At 35.6% G+C, this 23033-nt stretch overlaps 1 long non-coding RNA gene across 1 annotated transcript; it reads right to left on the minus strand.

Moving 5' to 3' along the window:
• Positions 1-18371: 18371 nt before the first annotated feature.
• LOC136822924 (uncharacterized) lies at positions 18372-20210 on the minus strand. The gene is made up of 4 exons (XR_010848961.1): positions 20103-20210; positions 19734-19793; positions 19184-19308; positions 18372-18433 (listed from the first exon to the last, which is right to left on the minus strand). It is a non-coding gene; the product is annotated as an uncharacterized lncRNA (long non-coding RNA).
• Positions 20211-23033: the final 2823 nt, after the last annotated feature.

A 23033-nucleotide genomic window follows, 5' to 3' on the forward strand; every position in this document is an offset into this window, starting at 1 on the left:
GAATATGAGGGGGGGTTCGGCTCATAATGCCGGTCCGGACTAGTCGTCGTGGGTCGGGTCGCCGACTTTCGAAGGTTGTCGTGGGTCGGGGCGGCGCCCTTCGAAAGTCGTCGTGGGTCGGGGCGGCGCCCTTCGAGAGTCGTCGTCCGACCAGGGAGTCGTGGGAGCCTCTCTTTCATTTTATTCGTCCTCAATTTAATCTAATTAATTAGATCTGGTCTTTAAAATATCTGTCATATTCTTCTCGAGAGTCCTCGTTGGGCCGCCGTCCCTCGAGAGTCGTCGTTGGTCCGCCGTCCTTCGAGAGTCGTCGTTGGTCCGCCGTCCTTCGAGAGTCGTCGTTGGTCCGCCGTCCTTCGAGAGTCGTCGTTGGTCCGCCGTCCTTCGAGAGTCGTCGTTGATCCGCCATCCCTCGAGAGTCGTCCGGTGGAAAATTGTGATGCGAGTGTTTTATGCTTTTTTCAGAGGCTAAATGAGTCTTACAAGCTAGTTTATCACACTTCTTTCTTTCGAATCTGAGCAACCACGGGACAAGACAAAAATAGACAGACAGAAACTGCTAAATCCACAAGACATCGTAAAGAGCTTATTGGGGAATAAAATACAAAGTATAACGCAGTAAGTGTTTTCCAAAAGACCCCCAGAAAATATTTTAGAATGTCAATATAGAAGGCGGGCGACAGTTCAAATTGAATCAAAACTTCTTTTGTTCTTCTTCTTTAATTACATACGAACAATCCCCTCAAAAGAAATCATTTATATTACTTAAAAAACAAGTTATTTATAAGGGTTTCTTTTTTTGAACCTCTGGTTTCAATCTTAAGGTAAATTGTTGGGCTTGGCACGGTCCATATGGTTTATACATACAGACGCCGGATGAGAATTAAAATTTACCAAAAACAAAGAAACCGCTAGATTCAATCAATCTGTCATCTAAAAAACACTCTAAAAATGAAACATCCCTCTTTTTAACCCGACGACTCTCGAAAGACGGCGGACAGACGACGACTCTCGAAGGACGGCGGACCGACGACGACTCTCGAGGGACGGCGGGCCAACGACGTACCAATATTTTAAAGACCAGATTATTTAGTTAGATTTAAATTGAGGACGGATAAAATGAAAGAGAGGCTCCCACGATGTCCCTCCCAACGACTCCCTGGTCGGACGACGACTCTCGAAAGACGGCGGACAGACGACGACTCTCGAGGGACGGCGGCCCAACGAGGACTCTCGAGAAGAATATGACAGATATTTTAAAGACCAGATCTAATTAATTAGATTAAATTGAGGACGAATAAAATGAAAGAGAGGCTCCCACGACTCCCTGGTCGGACGACGACTCTCGAAGGGCGCCGCCCCGACCCACGACGACTTTCGAAGGGCGCCGCCCCGACCCACGACAACCTTCGAAAGTCGGCGACCCGACCCACGACGACTAGTCCGGACCGGCATTATGAGCCGAACCCCCCCTCATAAAAGACCTTCAAATTCGGAAGCCAGCGCTCTATCCGTTGAGCCATCGCCACACAGCAAATTTACGCAATTCATAACATATTATACCGAACTGGCAAAAGACGGGGTAATATTCAAAATATTATTATAACATGGGTAAAAGTACCCCTTTTTTAAACCTGACTGAAATTCTCGAGCCGTTACTAGCAACCCTGTGGGGCCCAAGGTGCCGAGTATGCACCCGGCACAGTGACAAGCCGTTACTAGCAACCCTGACCCTAACTAACTGACAATAATCGAATCCTGACCCCCGGGAAATTACCACGGACTAGAAAAAACGAAAAAAAAATGAAGGGGCGGAATTGCTGATTGAAACTAGTTTTCACCCCATCGGAGACCTATAGTAGTCATCGTTTGATGTACCGCATCACAGTCGTGTCTAGCTGTCCTTACACTTTTTGCTTGACTATCGGCTGCACCCGACTGAATTTAGCATGAAAATCTCTGCTGCCTGAGAAACCTTACAGAAAAATGAAAAATGGTAACCCAAAGGTTCCAGATCCAGATGTTAAAATTTTCCCGATCTTCAGAGCTTTAGTGTGTCGGAAGAAAATTTCTACATCGAGTACCATAACTTTCGATTATTTCGATTATCTTTCGATTATTTCGATTATCTTTCGATTATTTCGATTATCTTTCGATTATTTTGATTATTTTTCGATTACTTTCGATTACCTTCATAAACTTGACGGCCGACTTGCGATTTTGATTGTGTCATTTACTCCTGTACTCCCGGGGGGGGCAGCTGGGCAAAAGGACCGACGGGTATGTGCGGGTCCTAAGGGTACCTTTTCCAATATGTTTAAAATGCACTGTAAGGGTCGGAAAAACTAGAGATGCACAGTAAGGGTAGAAATTTCAGAAAATTCTTGAAAAATCTAGATATTTTGACCAAAAATGCTAGAATTTTGACCATTTTTTGCACGAAAGGGATCGAAAATTTGGGGGAAAATGCACTCTAGGGGTATGATTTTCACTGATTTTTGCTGCACTGTAAGGGTGCAATTTTAAAAGCCAAATTTTGGCCCGCACATACCGTCAGTCCGCAAATCCAGTGCCCCCCCCCCCGGGCATTTACTTTAATGGGATAAACTTTCGCGGGGATTAAATTTCAAAAAAAATTGAAAAAAGGTATTGACTTCAAACCAAAAGATCTTAAAAGATTACATAACATAAAGCAGTTCTTGACAAAAATTGATATAAAAATGGGCGTGGCCTTGACGTTAATTAGGGAAATTCCCCTTTTTTGGATTCAAATTTCCAGCCCATTGCATACTTTGGCTAGTTCTCAGTCCCCTCGTTGAGGTTCAATCAATATTTAAACACCTGATCTTATGACTGGACATGTCAATGATTAATCGTGGACATAATTCATTGACAAAAAAGGCGTGGCCTTGATGCTAATTAGGGAAATTCCCTTATTTAGGATTCAAAACACAAAAATTGCAAAGTTTGGCTAGTTCTAATTCCTCTCGTTGAGTTTGGATCAATTTCTAAACACCTGATCTTATGACCGGACATGCCAAGGATTAATTGTAGACATAATTTATTGACAAAAAGGGCGTCGCCTCGATGCTAATTAGGGAAATTCCCTTTTTTAGGATTCAAAACACAAAAATTGCAAAGTTTGGCAAAGTTTGGCTAAATCTCAGTACCCTCGTTGAATTTGGATCAATTTTTAAACACCTGATCTTATGACCGGACATGTCAATGAGTAATTATGTACAAAATTTATTGATAAAAAGGGCGTGGCGTCGATGCTAATTACGGAAATTCCCTTTTTTAGGATTCAAAACACGAAAATTGCAAAGTTTGGCTAGTTCTCAGTTCCCTCGTTGAATTTGGATCAATTTCTAAACACCTGATCTTATGACTGGACATGTCAGTGATTAATTGTGGACAAAATTTATTGACAAAAAAGGCGTGGTCTCGATGCTAATAAGGGAAATTCCCTTATTTGGGACTCAAAACACGAAAATTGCAAAGTTTGGCTAGTTCTCAGTTCCCTCATTGAATTTGGATCAATTTTTAAACATCTGATCTTATGACTGGACATGTCAATGATTAATCGTGGACATAATTTATTGACAAAAAGGGCGTGGCCTCGATGCTAATTAGGGAAATTCCCTTTTTTAGGATTCAAAACACAAAAATTGCAAAGTTTGGCAAAGTTTGGCTAAATCTCAGTACCCTCGTTGAATTTGGATCAATTTTTAAACACCTGATCTTATGACCGGACATGTCAATGATTAATTATGTACAAAATTTATTGACAAAAAGGGCGTGGTCTCGATGCTAATTAGGGAAATTCCCTTATTTGGGACTCAAAACACGAAAATTGCAAAGTTTGGCAAAGTTTGGTTAGTTCTCAGTCCCCTCATCGAATTTGGATCAATTTCTAAACACCTGATCTTATGACTGGACATGTCAATGATTAATCGTTGACATAATTTATTGACAAAAAGGGCGTGGCCTCGATGCTAATTAGGGAAATTCCATTTTTTAGGATTCAAAACACAAGAATTGCAAAGTTTGGCAAAGTTTGGCTAAATCTCAGTACCCTCGTTGAATTTGGATCAATTTCTAAACACCTGATCTTATGACCGGACAAGTCAATGATTAATCGTGGACAAAATTATTTGACAAAAAGGGTGTGGTCTCGATGCTAATTAGGGAAATTCCCTTATTTGGGAATCAAAATACGAAAATTGCAAAGTTTGGCTAGTTCTCAGACCTCTCGTTGAGGTTGGATCAATTTCTAAACACCTGATCTTATGACCAAACATGTCAATGATTAATTGTGTACAAAATTTCTTCATAAAAAGTGCGTGGCCATGATGCTAATTAGGGAAATTCCCCTATTTAGGATTCAAAACACGAAAATTGCAAAGTTTGGCAAAGTTTGGTTAGTTCTCAGTCCCCTCGTTGAATTTGGATCAATTTCTAAACACTTGATCTTATGACTGGACATGTCAATAATTAATTGTGTACAAAATTTTTTGATAAAAAGGGCGTGGCCTCGATGCTAATTAGGGAAATTCCCCTATTTAGGATTCAAAACACGAAAATTGCAAAGTTTGGCTAGTTCTCAGTTCCCTCGTTGAATTTGGATCAATTTCTAAACACCTGATCTTATGACCAGACATGTCAATGATTAATCGTGGACAGAATTTATTGACAAAAAGGAAGTGGTCGAATTGTTGAACTCAACGAGAGGACTGAGAACTAGCCAAACTTTGCCAAACTTTGCAATTTTTGTGTTTTGAATCCTAAAAAAGGGAATTTCCCTAATTAGCATCGAGGCCACGCCCTTTTTGTCAATAAATTATGTCAACGATTAATCATTGACATGTCCAGTCATAAGATCAGGTGTTTAGAAATTGATTTAAATTCAACTAGGGGACTGAGAACTAACCAAACTTTCCCAAACTTTGCAATTTTCATGTTTTGAGACCCAAATAAGGGAATTAACCTAATTAGCATCGAGACCACGCCCTTTTTGTCAATAAATTTTGTCGACAATTAATCATTGACATGTCCAGTCATAAGATCAGGTGTTTAGAAATTAATCCAAATTCAACGAGGGAACTGAAAACTAGCCAAACTTTGCAATTTTCGTGTTTTGAGTCCTAAATAAGGGAATTTCCCTAACTAGCATCGAGACCACGCCCTTTTTGTCAATAAATTTTGTACATAATTAATCATTGACATGTCCGGTCATAAGATCAGGTGTTTAAAAATTGATCCAAATTCAACGAGGGTACTGAGATTTAGCCAAACTTTGCCAAACTTTGCAATTTTTGTGTTTTGAATCATAAAAAAGGGAATTTCCCTAATTAGCATCGAGGCCACGCCCTTTTTGTCAATAAATTATGTCAACGATTAATCATTGACATGTCCAGTCATAAGATCAGGTGTTTAGAAATTGATCCAAACTCAATGAGGGGACTGAGAACTAACCAAACTTTGCCAAACTTTGCAATTTTCGTATTAATCATTGACATGTCCGGTCATAAGATCAGGTGTTTAGAAATTGATCCAAATTCAACGAGGGTACTGAGATTTAGCCAAACTTTGCCAAACTTTGCCAAACTTTGCAATTCTTGTGTTTTGAATCCTAAAAAATGGAATTTCCCTAATTAGCATGGAGGCCACGCCCTTTTTGTCAATAAATTATGTCAACGATTAATCATTGACATGTCCAGTCATAAGATCAGGTGTTCAGAAATTGATCCAAATTCAATGAGGGGACTGAGAACTAACCAAACTTTGCCAAACTTTGCAATTTTCGTGTTTTGAGTCCCAAATAAGGGAATTTCCCTAATTAGCATCGAGACCACGCCCTTTTTGTCAATAAATTTTATACATAATTAATCATTGACATGTCCGGTCATAAGATCAGGTGTTTAAAAATTGATCCAAATTCAACGAGGGTACTGAGATTTAGCCAAACTTTGCCAAACTTTGCAATTTTTGTGTTTTGAATCCTAAAAAAGGGAATTTCCCTAATTAGAATCGAGGCCACGCCCTTTTTGTCAATAAATTATGTCCACGATTAATCATTGACATGTCCAGTCATAAGATCAGATGTTTAGAAATTGATCCAAATTCAACGAGGGAACTGAGAACTAGCCAAACTTTGCAATTTTCGTGTTTTGAATCCTAAAAAAGGGAATTTCCCTAATTAGCATCGAGGCCACGCCCTTTTCGTCAATAAATTATGTCCACAATTAATCATTGACATGTCCAGTCATAAGATCAGGTGTTTAGAATTTGATCCAAATTCAATGAGGGAACTGAGAACTAGCCAAACTTTGCAATTTTCGTGTTTTGAATCCTAAATAGGGGAATTTCCCTAATTAGCATCGAGGCCACGCCTTTTTTATCAACAAATTTTGTACAAAATTAATCATTGACATGTCCGGTCATAAGATCAGGTGTTTAGAAATTGATCCAAATTCAACGAGGGTACTGAGATTTAGCCAAACTTTGCCAAACTTTCCAATTTTTGTGTTTTGAATCCTAAAAAAAGGAATTTCCCTAATTAGCATCGAGGCCACGCCCTTTTTGTCAATAAATTATGTCAACGATTAATCATTGACATGTCCAGTCATAAGATCAGGTGTTTAGAAATTGATCCAAATTCAATGAGGGGACTGAGAACTAACCAAACTTTGCAATTTTCGTGTTTTGAGTCCCAAATAAGGGAATTTCCCTAATTAGCATCGAGGCCACTCCTTTTTTGTCAATAAATTATGTCAACGATTAATCATTGACATGTCCAGTCATAAGATCAGGTGTTTAGAAATTGATCCAAATTCAACGGGGGGACTGAGACCTAACCAAACTTTGCCAAACTTTGCAATTTTCGTGTTTTGAGTCCCAAATAAGGGAATTTCCCTAATTAGCATCGAGAGCACGCCCTTTTTGTAAAAAAATTTTGTCCACGATTAATCATTGACATGTCCAGTCATAAGATCAGGTGTTTAGAAATTAATCCAAACTCAACGAGAGGACTGAGAACTAGCCAAACTTTGCCAAACTTTGCAATTTTTGTGTTTTGAATCATAAAAAAGGGAATTTCCCTAATTAGCATCGAGGCCACGCCCTTTTTGTCAATAAATTATGTCCACAATTAATCATTGACACGTCCAGTCATAAGATCAGGTGTTTAGAAATTGATCAAAATTCAACGAAGGAACTGAGAACTAGCCAAACTTTGCAATTTTCGTGTTTTGAGTCCAAAATAACGGAATTTCCCTAACTAGCATCGAGGCCACGCCCTTTTTATCAACAAATTTTGTACACAATTAATCATTGACATGTCCGGTCATAAGATCAGGTGTTTAGAAATTGATCCAAATTCAACGAGGGTACTGAGATTTAGCCAAACTTTACCAAACTTTCCAATTTTTGTGTTTTGAATCCTAAAAAAGGGAATTTCCCTAATTAGCATCGAGGCCACGCCCTTTTTGTCAATAAATTATGTCAACGATTAATCATTGACATGTCCAGTCATAATATCAGGTGTATAGAAATTGATCCAAATTCAATGAGGGGACTGAGAACTAACCAAACTTTGCCAAACTTTGCAATTTTCGTGTTTTGAGTCCCAAATAAGGGAATTTCCCTAATTAGCATCGAGACCACGCCCTTTTTGTCAATAAATTTTATACATAATTAATCATTGACATGTCCGGTCATAAGATCAGGTGTTTAAAAATTGATCCAAATTCAACGAGGGTACTGAGATTTAGCCAAACTTTGCCAAACTTTGCAATTTTTGTGTTTTGAATCCTAAAAAAGGGAATTTCCCTAATTAGAATCGAGGCCACGCCCTTTTTGTCAATAAATTATGTCCACGATTAATCATTGACATGTCCAGTCATAAGATCAGATGTTTATAAATTGATCCAAATTCAACGAGGGAACTGAGAACTAGCCAAACTTTGCAATTTTCGTGTTTTGAATCCTAAAAAAGGGAATTTCCCTAATTAGCATCGAGGCCACGCCCTTTTCGTCAATAAATTATGTCCACAATTAATCATTGACATGTCCAGTCATAAGATCAGGTGTTTAGAAATTGATCCAAATTCAATGAGGGAACTGAGAACTAGCCAAACTTTGCAATTTTCGTGTTTTGAATCCTAAATAGGGGAATTTCCCTAATTAGCATCGAGGCCACGCCTTTTTTATCAACAAATTTTGTACAAAATTAATCATTGACATGTCCGGTCATAAGATCAGGTGTTTAGAAATTGATCCAAATTCAACGAGGGTATTGAGATTTAGCCAAACTTTGCCAAACTTTCCAATTTTTGTGTTTTGAATCCTAAAAAAGGGAATTTCCCTAATTAGCATCGAGGCCACGCCCTTTTTGTCAATAAATTATGTCAACGATTAATCATTGACATGTCCAGTCATAAGATCATATGTTTAGAAATTGATCCAAATTCAATGAGGGGACTGAGAACTAACCAAACTTTGCCAAACTTTGCAATTTTCGTGTTTTGAGTCCCAAATAAGGGAATTTCCCTAATTAGCATCGAGGCCACTCCTTTTTTGTCAATAAATTATGTCAACGATTAATCATTGACATGTCCAGTCATAAGATCAGGTGTTTAGAAATTGATCCAAATTCAACGGGGGGACTGAGACCTAACCAAACTTTGCCAAACTTTGCAATTTTCGTGTTTTGAGTCCCAAATAAGGGAATTTCCCTAATTAGCATCGAGAGCACGCCCTTTTTGTAAAAAAATTTTGTCCACGAATAATCATTGACATGTCCAGTCATAAGATCAGGTGTTTAGAAATTAATCCAAACTCAACGAGAGGACTGAGAACTAGCCAAACTTTGCCAAACTTTGCAAATTTTGTGTTTTGAATCATAAAAAAGGGAATTTCCCTAATTAGCATCGAGGCCACGCCCTTTTTGTCAATAAATTATGTCCACAATTAATCATTGACACGTCCAGTCATAAGATCAGGTGTTTAGAAATTGATCAAAATTCAACGAAGGAACTGAGAACTAGCCAAACTTTGCAATTTTCGTGTTTTGAGTCCAAAATAACGGAATTTCCCTAACTAGCATCGAGGCCACGCCCTTTTTATCAACAAATTTTGTACACAATTAATCATTGACATGTCCGGTCATAAGATCAGGTGTTTAGAAATTGATCCAAATTCAACGAGGGTACTGAGATTTAGCCAAACTTTACCAAACTTTCCAATTTTTGTGTTTTGAATCCTAAAAAAGGGAATTTCCCTAATTAGCATCGAGGCCACGCCCTTTTTGTCAATAAATTATGTCAACGATTAATCATTGACATGTCCAGTCATAAGATCAGGTGTTTAGAAATTGATCCAAATTCAATGAGGGGACTGAGAACTAACCAAACTTTGCCAAACTTTGCAATTTTCGTGTTTTGAGTCCCAAATAAGGGAATTTCCCTAACTAGCATCGAGGCCACTCCTTTTTTGTCAATAAATTATGTCAACGATTAATCATTGACATGTCCAGTCATAAGATCAGGTGTTTAGAAATTGATCCAAATTCAACGGGGGGACTGAGACCTAACCAAACTTTGCCAAACTTTGCAATTTTCGTGTTTTGAGTCCCAAATAAGGGAATTTCCCTAATTAGCATCGAGAGCACGCCCTTTTTGTAAAAAAATTTTGTCCACGATTAATCATTGACATGTCCAGTCATAAGATCAGGTGTTTAGAAATTGATCCAAATTCAATGAGGGGACTGAGAACTAGCCAAACTTTGCCAAACTTTGCAATTTTTGTGTTTTGAATCCTAAAAAAGGGAATTTCCCTAATTAGCATCGAGGCCACGCCCTGTTTGTCAATAAATTTTGTACATAATTAATCATTGACATGTCCGATCATAAGATCAGGTGTTTAAATATTGATTGAACCTCAACGAGGGGACTGAGAACTAGCCAAAATATGCAATGGGCTGGAAATTTGAATCCTAAAAAGGGGAATTTTCCTAATTAACGTCAAGGCCACGCCCATTTTTATATCAATTTTTGTCAAGAACTGCTCTATGTTATGTAATCTTTTAAGATCTTTTGGTTTGAAGTCAATACCTTTTTTTCAATTTTTTTTTACAAAGCTTTTTACGAATCCTGAATCCGAATCCGAATCCTTGAATCCCAATCCTACAATCCAGCGACGATTTTGTGGCTTTTACTGCCAAATCATGTATGTTGGTTGTTGAAATACACATTATTAGCGCTCCTTTGATACCAGTAACCATTCAAAAAGTGTTTATCTGACATATTTTGAGTTTTGTTTAGAAATATTTCTCGGATGAGGCCCTTCCAAATTTCCATTGGGACTAATTTCGCGGATTTTTGCGGATGACACCCAAATTCTGCGAAATCTGCGAAATTTAATCCCTGCGAAAGTTTATCCCATTAAAGTAATTGCGTGGATGTGGGGGCCATGCGATCTTCAGTTCACTCTACCTCTGATCAAATCAAATCTATCCTCAAATCTATTTATTGAGCTTAAAGCCTGAAGGACTAGAGTGGAATCTTCAATGTTTCCCAGCAAGAATATATATGAAGCGTTTAAGATATGCGCCGTATTTAAGGCGACGGATTGTAAACTGTCTGAAAACCTTATTATCGGAATTAGAGGCTTCGAGTGAAATCCGAACTATAAGCTGTGTCGTACTAGTGGATAAGGCAACTACAAAAACAAATGATTCCGACAACAGGTAATTTTATTGATTAATCATATTCAGTTTTTTATTAAATATTAAAAAATAATTTACAACTACTGATATATCCTGATACGATTAACCGCTTTCTGGTCTGTCATAGGTTTTTTGTTAGTTCATTTATGGAATCATCATCAATATTGCTCTGCTCTGCTCTAGCCGTACTTTTTCTAACCTCCGCATCTATTAGAGATCAGAAATTAGATATTCGTATCAGTACAAAACAGTGACCGCTACTAACTAAAACGCCATTATACCAACAGTTATTCTCTATGATGATCTTTTGGACAGCAGGCTAACTTTTACTTTTATGAAGATAAGATTTTTAAGGCTAAAAAAAGTTTTCTGACATATATTATTGATGTCATATCTAATAGGACGATTTATAAGCGTATTTTTCAGATTACAAGGTTTTTTGACAGTTACAAAATTTGCTTTTTATACTTTTTTCTTTGCCGCATGACATATTATGACACCTTACGTTACCTACGAGACATTTTACACAACAAACATCACGTTTTTGGTAAGTTCTACAGTTAAATATCTTCAATTTCTTATTTGAACGATGTACTTCAACAGTACCTTTTATTTATTTGAAATACATTCATTCAAATTGAAATGCAAACTATTCTTCCGTGTTGTTTATATTCTTTCCTATTCCTATCACGATTCCAACAATTTTAACTATTCTTGTTTGTCAAGCCGGAGAAGTTCTCCACCGTATCACTTTAAGATATAATAGAATTTTTAGAATATAGAATGAACAAAATATCTGAAATCTGTTTTCGAAATTTTTGGGGAATTTTTGGCTATTTAACTTTTGACCTGAAATCCGTATCAAAGTATTATAAAGTGCAAATCAAAGAGAGAGAAATTTTCTATAAGGGAGCGAATTTGCATATTTTTATATCGTAAGACTGCATTTTCCACGAGTCAATCTTTAAAATAAAATCGTTCAAGTTTTATTCTGAAGCCGTTTCTTAAGACCGTTCCCTAATTGATAGTCAGTAAAGTGAATTACCTGAAATTCCTAATCAAATCTATAGTGTCCGGTGCGTGAGGATTGAATCTACAAATTGACTGTTATGATTTATATTTCTTGTCCTTGATCCTTGAGCATCAATAGTAGAAGCTCCAAGGCACGGGATAACATTTAGGCTTGTTACATGTTTTTTTAATAAGCATAACGCTTATAAGCATATGAAGGTTTAGATTTGCAGAATTCCTAAGCATAGCATAATCTTATATATCAGTCTGAAATATTTTGTTGTCATTTTTTATCTGTTGAAAAAGGTCTGGTAGAGGTCAAGTAAAAAATAAGACATTCCACGGCTAGCTACATTCCACCGCTCCCAACATCTGAACAAAATTTCTGAAAATTCACTAAAAACTTGGCTCGGGGTGATTCATAAGCATATAATAAGCTATGCATGGATGCTTTGAGAACTTAAGCATACACGAGCCTGACCAAGGGGCTTACACTTGCTTATAAAAAAACATGTGCATAAAAAGTGAAAGCTATCTAAATAATTAAGTCGAAAGAACCTATTTTGATAAACTTTTCTATGGCAGGTTGAAAACTCTGCAGTATTATGTGCCCGCCCAACGCAAACCGCAAACCCCCGTTGTGAATAATACAAGCAAAAATAAATTTTGATAAAAGTTGATTGAATTAAATTTAGCGTGGATTAATTTTCCCAATTTTGGAGAAATGTAGTCCTCGCGAATAACTTAAAATCCGAGTTTTGGCCAAAACCTCTAGGAAAATGAAAGAAATCATGCAAAAACTAACCCACTTAAGGTACATATTTTAACACATACATTTAAGGTACAAGTTTTTTGTAACCAAACAATGATCTCTATTGATTAAGAACAATAGAAAGCTAAGCAAATATAATGCGAGCCCTATTTAGGGGTAGCCACATTGTATTTGTAGTGCGCAAGGGAAAAAATAGTAGGCATACTTATTTTTGCATATTTTGTCATCTACGTAGTTCTCGGTTCACTTGCACCGTAAAAAACGTACAACCTGTCGGTAGTTTTACGATTCATGGTTTTACCAAAGAAACAACAACATTCAAAATACATCTTGAATAATGAAGTGTCGATCTCCCTTTTTCTTATTCAGGTATTTGTCGAGCCTCAACACTCATTTCACTGTCTATGTTTATATACATTTTTTTCTACAAAATATTTTCAAACACAGAATATCTCACTTCACCACTTAACCTGAAATATTGAGCCTTTACTTGCTTCTATACTGAACTCATCCTACAACTACCTAATAGTTCTAATTTATATACTTCTCGGGAAGTACTCCGCCTAAGATGTCAGTTTTGACATCTTATCACTTCTAAAAAACAACTACTTGTCTTGTAACAATTGACGTTTAAATCTTTATACACAAACATCCCACATGACGAAGGCATAGAGGCATGCCTCTATTATATTGAAAACCTTAAATCAGACGTACCACCCTTTTCAGCAAATAACAGAATTTTAAAGACTTTATTTCATTTTGTGTTGGAAAACAACTATTTTCTTTTCAATCAAAATTTATACAAACAAAAACATGGTTGCCCGATGGGCACCCGCGTGGCACCACCTTATTCAGACCTATTCCTCGGAAAGTTTGAAAAAGAAAATATACTTAAAAACAAAACTATACAAAACACATTAATCTCTACAAAAGATTCCTTGATGATATATTCATGTTATGGAATGGAACTTTACGTGAACTAGATACTTTTATGATACATATCAACAACATACACCCTTCAATCAAGTTCACACATGAATTTTCAGAATCAAACACAACAACAACATCACACATCTCAGAAAAGTACAGACAGTACACCTAAAAAATAAACCATTGAAAATTACAACCCACCTCCCATTTATTGTCAAATATTGTGAACACCACACTAGACTCCAAAAATTACTCAACAAGCATTGGGACATTATAAAAAGGGATACGATTTTGAACGAGATATACCCTTGCAAACCATTTATTGTATATAGAAGACATAAAAACCTTAAAGACATACTAACCAAAACTAAATTTACAAAGTTGTAGTCGACGATTACGAATTTATAGTTTAAAATCAATACGTACATATATTTTTTCTTCTTTCTAGGAAATAAACTATTAATATATTACCAAAAAATTTTCTTATTAAAAAGACCAAGGTGTTCTTACGAAAAAGCATACTTTGTTTTTATCTTACGTATAATTATGAAACTAAATCCTAAACAATTACGAAAAACACTTATACCGAAAAAATCACCAAATCACCGAATCACACAGACTCGTTTTTGAAGGATCACACTCAACAATATAAGAAATATAAAAAATACCTACATTGCGAAAGAAAAGCTCCAAAACTAAGAAAATCACTTCAATTTACACCCGAAAATATGCTTAAAAAAGGCTCATTCGAAAATGTCACTTTTCCAGCCACACATATAAGTAAAACAATAGAAATACTTACAATAACGCCATATATGAAACGACAAACAATGTGTACCTGGAATAATTCTTATAAAAAAGTACCACTCTCTGTAATGAAAAAAACCATTAAAGGAAATCACTCATGAAAATATGCTTGAATGAATACACATTTAAATGCTTATATAAAAAATACTTACATTAAAAAGACAATACATTCATTCCCATACTCCCAATACGAAATAAAATCACACTGAAAAATTTCTAAACGAATATTTGCCTCGCCCATACTTTACTCGTTCAACGGAACGACTCAATAGGTCCCAAGCAAGTTTCCTTTGAAACAATACATGAAATATCACACCAAACAATACTTTTAATTCTTTTTTAAAACAATACATGAAACATCACATTAAACAATACTTTCAATCTCAACTTGAAACGGACAAGAACAATACCTTATTTAATAACAAAAGGACTCGTCAACTTAGAGCCCATTTCCCCAAACAAACACACTAATTAATAACAATATCTTACCCAGACCCTGACTGAAATTTCGAAACTCACGAGGAAGAAATCCTTTCCATACTGACCACAAAGAAGTAAAGAGCTAATCTTCAAAAAGTTATCTACGTTTATCGTTCATCTAATTTATCTACAATGGCTTCAAATTTTGATACCACATTTCTCGAAAGAGAAGGTAAGAAAATTCTATACAATTAATCAACATTTTATAACAAGAGAAATGAGTTATGTACCATTGATATCTTAATGTACCTATGGGATAGTGGTTGAGGCGGTATAGATATGAAATATGTCTCAACGCTTTTCCACGTCTACAAAATACCCGTGTAGTTCGCCAAGAAACAGAATTATAAATACCGTTGTGTTTAACGCAACACCTAGTAATATCATTAATGCCCTTCATGTTATGCTTGATTTATACAATGATTCTGATGTCAAAGGCCCGCCTTCGAAGAGAAGAAAGTGCGTGTTTGACAAAAAGAAAAGAGTCGTCGTTGACACTCCATACGCCTTGGTATTGACGAGGAGGAAGTCTTAGAATAGACGATATCGGCTTTCGATAAATGCAATGCATTCTGGTTTCTAGGGACTCTCAAAGGAATTATAATAGATCAATTATAATAGATTATAATTCCTTTGAGAGTCCCTAGAAACCAGAATGCATTGCATTTATCGAAAGCCGATATCGTCTATTGTCCAAAAACATCTCTTCAATCGCAACACAGAAAAACAAAGACGAGAAACTTTATCTTCATTACGTGGAAAAACTTTTTTCATCAGGCTGCTTGAATAGCATACCGCAGTGAATCTAAAAATAGACATTGATTTTTCTGTTTGACCGAAATTCAATCCCACCACCCTTCGCGTTAACTACGCCTGCATGCAAATTACACTCAACTACAAAGAAAAAGTAATGACTTTCACGACTTTTTAATTAAGACGAAAATGATTGTGGGATTGATTTTCGGTCAAGTGTTAAAAGTAATAATTATGACGTTTGCATAACGGTGTGCTATAGCGCACCGCGCTTAATCTAAAAATAGATTTTATTTTTGACATAATCATTACTCTCGATGTGTTTGTACGAGTTCCAATCCCATCAACCTTTGCGTTAATCTCTTTTGCACGTTAATTGCATCGTTTGACAAAAGATATGTAACAGCTTGCACGTATCTTTAATTGAGCCACGTTGAATTGTGGGATTGCAACTCGTACAAATGTAAAAAATAGTGAAAAGTAATAATTATGACGTATGCGTTGCGGAGCGCTATTGGAGAGTATTAAAGGCTCCATCTCTTCAAATAATCTTAATGAACAACATTGATCCGATGACTGGTGAATTTAAGGTAAGTCAGTGAGTCAGTCAGTGAGCCGATAAGCCCAAGGGACTTCGTATGGATTTTTGTGTATTTCGTTATTTTGGTGCGTTTTTATTTCTTGGGCTCTTTTAATGGGAATCCGAGCCGATAAGACCAAGGGACTTCGAATGGATTTTTGTGTATTTCGTTTTTTTGGTGCGTTTCTATTTCTTGGGCTCTTTTTATGGGAATCCGAGCCGATAAGCCCAAGGGACTTCGAGTGGATTTTTGTGTATTTCGTTATTTTGGTGCGTTTCTATTTCTTTTGCTCTTTTTATGGGTGGTTTTTCACTGAGACTGTCTGGCGAAAATCGATTAGCTGAAACAAAGAAAATTGATAGGAAAGCATTACTGACTCCCAAAACAGATGTCGAAGCGTTTACAACCCTTTGAATCTGAAGAAAATTTTATTAAAAATCATCAACTTGCATATCAAGGGATTTAGAATTACAGCCTTCTAATGAACATTTTCTGTGACAAGATTCCTCGTCTTTTGTATCAAATCAATACAGATGAAAGTTTGCTCTTCAACTCTATCGGGAAAGAAAACACTTTTCCCATAAGACCAATTTTTTACAAAAGAATCCCACTGCACATTCTGCTACTTTTATGGCAACCAATTTGTTTATGCTGCCTTTTTCGCTTAATTGGTCATTAAGCCAAGAGAGGTCTACCCCTCTCTTGGAGAACAAAAGGTTTAATGACCAATTTTCGACGTTAAATCTGGAATGCTGATATAAAGCGATCAAAATCTGATGTTAAGCACGAATCTTCATTGTATATTTTTTACAACCCTTAGAAATTTATGAAAAGGACCGTTGATGTGAATGTGAACCACTTATCTATCTAGCGTAGTGGAAAACCACCTTATGGGAATCCGAGCCGATAAGCCCAAGGGACTTCGAATGGATTTTTGTGTATTTTGTTGCAAATGATTTCTTGACCTTTGAGCGTACGATTCACCGCTGTGAAACGGTGTGTCGCCAACTCATCAACTTTGTTCGTGTCATTTACTAGTCTGAATCGCAGACCTCTACAAAACCTCAGGTAGTATAGGTCTTAATGATCTACCAACCGCTTTCCGGTTCGCAAAGGAAATCTTTGCGAGTTAATAATTTGATTGACATTGATGTGCGCGCAAAAACGATCGTTTCGAACGTTTTCAATGGAATGTTTACATTCGAAATTTGAATCCCAGACCAGAAAAACAAAACAGAAAAAAGATAAAAAACAATCTGATGCGCGCATTATGTACAGTCTGTAGATTTATTTTTGACTTTTGCTTTTATAAGATATCTGGTCCGTAAATTTATCGAAACTCTTCCATCAGCTCTTCGGTCGAAGCTCAAAAAATACAAATATGAACACAAAAGTGAAAGAAAACAACCAGAAACACTCCAATCTCTTGTTAAGTACCTGAAAAGATACAAAGGGCAAACAGTATTAAAAAGTGAAATAACAAAGTTGAAGAAGAGTTCTTTCTTTGTTTTAATATTTAAAGGCCCTTGTTGAAGGAACAACAACACTCCCTTTTTGTAGAAATCATAAAGAAGTAATGTCAGAAATATTCAATATGACCCCCAAAATGGACTGTACATACATAACTAGAATACCTTGAAATAATCTGCAACATATCTGTAGAACTGACATGATAACAATTATCTGGAACCAAAGAGATCAACGAATCCAGTGTGGTAAAAAGTTATACACTCATACAAGTCCAAAATCAAGCATCAAAATGTAGTTTTATGAAGCAAAATTTTGTTGGTGCACACAGAAGATACATCAGGGCACTTAAATTAAATAAATCTAATTTGTCATCTTTTACAAAATCTCCACATTAAACAAGAAAGGAGGAAGAAAAACAAACAAACTTCCTTCCGCCTACTTTTTTTTCGAAATCCAAATATATTTTCCAATCTATGATTTGGTGCCTCACAGAAATTTAAACATTACGTAATGTTATATTTGTAGACACTCGCCAGCTAAAAATGTCTTTAGCCGTATATCGGCTAAAGGCGGCAAATCTCTGGACAAAGGAAATATCGCTTATTAAGCATCCTCTATAAGGAGCACGAATCCGTTAGTGGATGCCAGCAGCCTAGTCATTTACGTTTTCAGTTTGAATAGCAACTGGAAAAAAAAAGAAGAAAAAAATGACGTCATTCGAAATTCGATCTCAAATAAAATACATACATTTTAAAGGGACAAAACAGTACTTGCGAAATTGTAAACAAACTGTATGCGGATACAAAATCAAAATAAATGTCACATGTCAAAATTAAAAATCAAACCAAATATGGCTACTTTTGATTGTTTTATAAGTTTGTTGCACTTTTTATAACTAGCTACCTGTACGGTAAGTGTAAACCGCAGGTTACAGGTTGCAGGTTACAGGTCACAGGTTACAGGTTACAGGTCACATGTTACAGGTTAACAAAACAAAGACCGGAAAACTGTAACGCACTCGTAACATACAATTCATAACATACAACTCATAACATAAGTTCCTGAAAATATTATATGTAAAATGGAAATGTAATATCAAAATATGTTAATAATATTATTTAGAAGACTTAAACGACAAATCATCAACCCCAAATATTGACAACAAATGACACTTAAATTATCTAAATAATGATGTTATCTCAAAGTATGAGGTTTTGTACGCCAATTAACAATAAAATATTCTTCATGCATAATAGGATGCTGACGCTGCAAGTGGATATAGATTGACAGGTTTTGAAAACAATAATTCTTTGTATATAACATACGTAACATGTGTATAACATTGAAAAGATAATTTTTTTACATGTGTGATATAGATGTAATATATAATACAAGTATTACAGGTCCGTGTTATACACGGCATAAAACGCGAAATCACATGGTAAACACGTGGGTAGATTTTTAGCTTTAAAATAGTGCTAGATCAATAAAATACCTTTGGAATTATATTTTTGACATTAACAACTGTTTTTCAAACATTTTCTTTGTGTTTTACAGTAATTAAAGCTGACCAACACTGACCCGTGACCTGTAACCTGTAACCTGTGACCTGTAACCTGCAACCTTTAACCTGCGGTTTACACTTACCGCTACCTGTAGGTCATGTAGCCCGGATTTTTGACACGCATAAAGCGGCCTTATAACTAAGCGAAAATATATACCGGTTTTGGTGGTAACTTCAGTTTCCTCTATCCTCTGTTTAACGATTGCCTCTTCGTCTAAAAAAAGGTTTGGTTTAATTAGTTTAATTAAAAGCATAAATTTTTCATAAAAACCGGGAAGATTATCCTAAAATATTTTTACAGCATTCTGAGGCTAGGAACCTAATAGACGATATCGCGTTTAGATAAATGCAATGCATTCTGGTTTCTCGGGACCCTCAAGGGAATTATAATCTATTCCAGATCAGTATATAATCGACATTATAGTTCCTTTGAGAGTCCCCGAGAAACCAGAATGCATTGCATTTATCTAAACGCGATATCGTCTATTCAGACTAGATCTTTTAAAAAAAAGCGTATAATGTTAAAGCGGGTCACATAATAAATCAAAAGCTTAAAAATCATTCCGTGGCCAGACTCTATGAACATTCTTTATTATGCGGGTTCGGAGGATATATACACTGATCAACAATATTTTTAACCTAATGTTGGAAGGACGATTTCTTCATTCGGAAGATTCTGAACCCTTTGACTCGTTTCGCCTGAAGTGTGAGGAATATTTTTGTATATTAATTAATTGAATTAAGTTTTCCTCATCTGGACCTGATGTATTAGATTAACCCTTTAACTGCCGTTCTTATTTTTTAAGGTTCGACCTATTTGCCACGGGGAAAAAAAAAGGCTCGACCTATTTGCCAATGTCGGCATATGCCGACATGGGCAAAAAGTAGCGACTTTAACTTCATTTTCTGAATAATATATGAAGTATTAGCCAAGTTATTCATTTTATTATTTCATCACATAGGATCGCAAAGACAATTAATTCACAGTATTTTAGCTTTATAACATACCGTTTTTGGGATCGTCTAGTGTCTTCATGGACTGAGACTTTTTCCCTTTAGTTTTCCCTTTTGCGTTCTGGATGAATTCTAAAATACAATTGGATATATTGACTTTAATAACCAGACCGATTATAGTAGGGGGAATTTGTTCGTTTTTTTTGAGGTTGCTCGATTTTTTTAGTCAAAGCACTTGTTATACATTTTTGGAAAGCTAAGGGGTAAGGGAATCAAAATAACTTGGGTGCCAATTTTTTTTTTGGACACTTTGGTGTGATTTTCGGACAAATACGACGGTCTCAGGCAAAAATCATAGGGTGAAAAATTAATGAAAATTTTAGCTTGAGAAAACAAAGCCCTGTTGTATATTTTTGGAAAGCTCTCAAAAAATTAAGAGTGCTTTGACTAAAAAAATCGAGCGATTTTACAAATTTCCCCCTAGTGCATACTTTCCTAGGGGTTGATGGAAAGTATGAAGTGTGTTTTCAATAAGTTTGTATTTCAAATTTCAAATGCTCAAATATTTCATCCTCTCATATTTAAGTATGTTCTTTCTACTTATGATATTATATCACCCTGAATTTTTAAAGACATTTACTTTCGCGAAAAGAGCCAAAATTCGTGAAAATCATGAAAATTTGAATTACGGGAAAGGTGTATTATTGTAAAATTCATTTCATTTTATCTTTTTAATTTTCGCTACAATTATTGATACGGTGTAAATAAAGCCTAAACAGTTTTCGAATCTTTCACAAATTCGAACATCTTGAAATTTGAACATTTTGAAATTCGAACATTTTGAAATTCGAACATTTTGAAATTCGAAAATTTTGAAATTCGAACATTTTGAAATTCGAACATATTGAAATTCGAACATATTGAATTTGAATGTTTCAATAAAAACACAAATATTTATCGGCGAAAGTTAAAAAAGAAAATTAAAGGATTAAAAGCTCACAATGAAACCCTTATTTTAATTCTGAACTGATGAAACCCATAAAATATTTCTACTTAACACTAGGCAAGAAAACGGAGAAGAAATCTTCTTTGTCTTAATTTTGCGAATCAAGTATTATGCTTCAGCCTTCGACACAGTGTCCTTTATTTGTTTTATACAAAGCCTGATGTCTGGATTTTAAGAAACTTCATTCACAATATATAAATCTTAACAGAGCTCTCAAAAACAAGACCTGATACTCTAGTCACAATATATTACAAAATACCTGTTATCTCCTGTACGGTATGCCAAATGCCACCACTTCCACCTCCACCTCCTTCCTCTTCCAAGTCACCTTTATCATATCGCCGACGACAGCCCCTTGATAATAGGATGCCCAATCTTGTAGTTGTTTTCGCCTTGAAACTTATAACAAAGCACTTTATCACTCATGATTTTTGATTTTTAAAAAATTCGATTAAAAAATTACAAAGTTGTAAGTAGTAACCAACGAAACACTCAATAAGCGATTCAGAGTGAGCAGTTTCCCGCCAAAATTCTTTCTTTTATACATACCGACCTATACAGTTATGTGCCTGATATGACATTTTTCGGGGGGGGGGGTAGTTGTTATAAGTAATAAGTACGCATATCCTACTATTTAACAGGAGCAACCAGCGGCGGAATTTTTCAAAATACTTGTTCTTTTTTTCCAGGAGAGGGAATTTCGGAGTAAAATCCAGGAGCCTGCTATTTCCCAAGCACTTCAAAAAATCTAGGAAGGAGTAAATTTGGAAAAATTGTAATTTTTTCCAGCAAACCTTAGGGAGCGTCTCCAAATATTGTTTCATTTTTAAACGAAAATGAAACGAAAGCTTCGTTTATGTTTCGTTTAGCTTTCGTTTCGACTTTGTTTCGACTTCGTTTTGAATATATTCAGATAATGATGTCTGATTAACTTTAATTACTTAAGAAAAGAAGATAATTGAACTGAAAAAAGATAATATTTTGAAACGAATGGTGAAACGAAATAAATTTTTTCTCTGGATTTCATGTCATCCAAAACTTTTTAGAATTTTTAGCAATAGTCTCATTTTGTTACTACAACAAAGGATAGTTCTTACTTCCTCAAAATGCGTAATATTTTTTCGATGTTTAAAGGGATTCAGTTTCTGAAGTTTCTTGCTTTCAAGCTTGACAAGTTTTCTAATATCTTTTGCCCTCGATTTAAGAATTCTTTTAAACCTGGTTTTGATAAAGAATGAAAATTATGGTATAAGGCTGCGAAGGTAACTTTCCGACATAACAACCCGAAACACTTTGCAAATTACTTCAATATAATTCATATGGGAATACCGTAATTAATTACAACTGAGTTGGTAATTAATTACAAATTGAGTCGGTAACACGTAAGACCTGTTAAAATTGTTGCACTAATTATATCCCTGTTAGCTGATAGCCCCGAACAGTAAGAAATCATATTTCTGAAAAAGTCTACATCATAAAATACGAAAGCAGACTTCAATTTGGATTGATCTTCAACCAAAACATTCTGTTGAAAATAAAGTTCAGTCATAAAGATATAATCCTAAAAAAGCGTGCATATGTGAAATTAAACATGAACTCTCATCCTATCCGTTTCACAAATTTTTAAGTGAGAAGTTTCTCTAAACGAAATGAAACGAAATAGAAAAAACTCAGAGATAATATTAGATAATTATCTCTAAATTAGAACTAATTATGCATTTCGTTTGAGCTTCGTTTGAACTTCGTTTGAACTTCGTTTTAAATCGTTTCATGAAACAATTTGAAACGAAAAAATTGAAACAACATTTGGAGACGCTCCCTTAGATGTTCCCTGTCTAAAGAATCCAGGACCAATTTTAAACTGTCGAACGTGCTAACAGCACTGGGCTCAACTTCAGTGTTTTTAAATCATTCGTAGGCCCAATTGTAAAATTGTAACCGATTTCAACTAAAAACTCATGACCACGCCCTTAAAATGG

This window comes from Clytia hemisphaerica, unplaced genomic scaffold (genome assembly GCF_902728285.1).
Source record: "Clytia hemisphaerica strain Z4C2 unplaced genomic scaffold, Clytia hemisphaerica genome assembly, whole genome shotgun sequence".
NCBI lineage: Eukaryota > Metazoa > Cnidaria > Hydrozoa > Leptothecata > Clytiidae > Clytia > Clytia hemisphaerica.